Genomic DNA, 3,323 nt, shown 5'->3' with positions numbered 1-3,323 from the left:
ACACACACACACACACACACACACACAGTATTTGAAAGCATCATTGTTACTGCCCTTCTCCTTTTTCCATCCTCCCAGTTCTTTTTTGAAACAGTCTCCTATTTTCATGTGAAATGATTGTCTCCAGTCGCCACAGCTTGCCTGGTTACCATGGCAGCCGTTTGGAACGTTCAAGTGACGTCTTTGAAGACCTTCTTTTGTCAGGCAGAAAGTTAAATTGGGCGCTTTGACACTACATGTAAGACGTACATGTATTTTTATATATCTTTATATCTCTCACTTCCTGTACCTCCTGCTGTGAAAAGGTCACTTACTGTACCTCCTGCTGTGAAAAAGTCACTTCCTGTACCTCCTGCTGTGAAAAGGTCACTTCCTGTACCTCCTGCTGTGAAAAGGACACCGATCCTGAAGAAGTTATTGATTCTGAGAGACAATAGTATGTAGTTAAAGGTTATTTAATGATACTGAAAAACAATAGCATGTAGTTAAAGGTGATTTATACTGAAAGACAATAGTATGTAGTTAAAGGTTATTTAATGATACTGAAAAACAATAGCATGTAGTTAAAGGTGATTTATACTGAAAGACAATAGTATGTAGTTAAAGGTGATTTATACTGAAAGACAATAGTATGTAGTTAAAGGTGATGTACTAACACATCAACCTATTAAATTAAGGTAAAAAAATGTGTGTTATCTTGAAAGTGGTGTTCTCTTGAATTAGAAATATTCACATTTCAAAAACAACAAGTAGTGGCATGAATGTGATTATGCTAATTAATACCTGACTGTTCCCATGAATGTGATTATGCTAAGTCTTGTCTTAATGTTTCCATGAATGTGTTTATGCTAATTATTGTCTTAATGTTTCCATGAATGTGTTTATGCTAATTATTGCCTTAATGTTCCCATGAATGTGATTATGCTAATTCCTGACTTAATGTTTCCATGAATGTGTTTATGCTAAGTCTTTCTTACAACCTGGAATTAAAATAGATTTTTGGGGGGTTTGTATCATTTGATTTACACAACATGCCTACCACTTTGAAGATGCTAAATATTTTTATTGTGAAACAAACAAGAAATAAGACAAAAAAACTGAAAACTTGAGCGTGCAAAGCTATTCACCCCCCCAAAGTCAATACTTTGTAGAGCCACCTTTTGCAGCAATTACAGCTGCAAGTCTCTTGGGGTATGTCTCTATAAGCTTGGCACATCTAGCCACTGGGATTTTTCCCATTCTTCAAGGCAAAACTGCTCCAGCTCCTTCAAGTTGGATGGGTTCCGCTGGTGTACAGCGATCTTTAAGTCATACCACAGATTCTCAAGTGGATTGAAGTCTGGGCTTTGACTAGGTCATTCCAAGATGTTTAAATGTTTCCCCTTAAACCACTCGAGTGCTGCTTTAGCAGTATGCTTAGGGTCATTCTCCTGCTTGAAGATGCTCCTCCGTCCCAGTCTCAAATTTCTGGAAGACTGAAACAAGTTTCCCTCAAGAATTTCCCTGTATTTAGCGCCATCCATCCTTCCTTCAATTCTGACCAGTTTCCCAGTCCCTGTCGATGAAAAACATCCCCATAGCATGATGCTGCCACCACCATGCTTCACTGTGGGGATAGTGTTCTCGGGGTGATCTGAGGTGTTTGTCACATCTGCTCCAGCTACGCCCTCTGGTGTTATATATGGTGTCTTCTTGACCTGCAGTTACTCTCCCTGTACACTCTCCCTCTGTGTGTGATTGTGTGGTTGGGGACAGGTGTGCTGGAGTCAGAGCAGATCCCAACCAGCTGCAACTCGTTCCATAATCAAGACCTCTACAAATGCTCAGTCCTGCCACTTCCACTCAGCCAGATCGTAATCTCTGCTCATGATTCTATCCATTTATTATTACTGAAGATCCTGTTACTCTGCTGTGCATGTTTCCCTGCCTGACACCGTTTATCCTCTCATTGCAGTTACTGCTCTGTCTCTGGCATCTTGTCTCCTGTTCCACATCTCACCACCCAACTACCTTGCTCTGGATTTTACTCACCACCACTACCTTGGATTCCCCTCAGGACCTGTTTACCCTGTTCTACTCAGCCAACTCCAACCTCAGTCTCCACATCTGTTTTTTCTGCAATTCATCCAAGCTACCCCGGATCTGCACTCCATATCTTTCTGTGCAACAATAAATGTTTTGGTTCATTCATCCCTGTTTCCTCATCTGAGTCTGCTCTGAGGTTCCCCTGTGTCGCTCCGCTTAACAGTGTTGGGAAAAACATCCCCACAGCATGATGCTGCCACCATGCTGCACTGTGGGGATGATGTTCTCGGGGTGATGGGAGGTGTTGGGTTTGCACCAGACATAGTTTTCCTTGATGGCCAAAAAGTGACATTTTAGTCTCATCTGACCAGAGTACCTTCCTCCATATGTTTGGGGAGTCTCCCACATGCCTTTTGGCAAACACCAAACATGTTTGCTTGTTATTTTTCTGGCCACTCTTCCATAAAGCCCAGCTCTGTGGAGTGTATGGCTTAAAGTGGTCCTATGGACTGATACTCCAATCACCGCTGTGGAGCTTTGCAGCTCCTTCAGGGTCTCTTTGTTGCCTCTCTGATTAATGCCCTCCTTGCCTGGTCCGTGAGTTTTGGTGGGCGGCCCTCTCTTGGCAGGTTTGTTGCGGTGCCATATTCTTTCCATTTTTTAATAATGGATTTAATGGTGCTCCGTGGGATGTTCAAAGATCTTATTTAGGTGCTTCATATCAAACAGGGTGAACACATATGCACGCACCACTTTTCTGTTTAAATATATACGTATATATTTTTAAAATAAGTAACATTTTTCATTTAACTTCACCAATTTGGACAATTTAGTGTATGTCCATTACATGATATCAGAATAAAAATCTATTTTAATTACAGAAAGAGAAAGAGAGATGGACAGAGAGACAGATGGACAGAGAGAAAGAGACAGATGGACAGAGAGAGACAGATGGACAGAGAGAAAGAGAGAGATGGACAGAGAGAGAAAGATGGACAGAGAGAGAAAGATGGACAAACAGAAAGAGAGAGATAGATGGAGAAAGAGAGACAGAAAGTAAGAGATACAGAGAGAGAGAGCTAGATGGAGAGAGAGAGATAGACAGGTAGAGGGAGAGTACAGATTGTAATCTGCAAGGCATGTGTATTTCAGGAAATCTGGCTCACGACAGAAACATATAGATGATGTTCAAAGTTCGCAGCCTAAATTGCACTTAATCGTCAGGGGCTCATTTTTCATTTCAAACAGGAAGAGCTCTGGCGTTTTCCTGGAGAATAAAGGAGGGAGAGATGGAGGGA

Source organism: Salmo salar, chromosome ssa16 (genome assembly GCF_905237065.1).
Source record: "Salmo salar chromosome ssa16, Ssal_v3.1, whole genome shotgun sequence".
Classification (NCBI taxonomy): domain Eukaryota; kingdom Metazoa; phylum Chordata; class Actinopteri; order Salmoniformes; family Salmonidae; genus Salmo; species Salmo salar.
Note: the sequence above shows the minus strand (reverse complement) of the source record.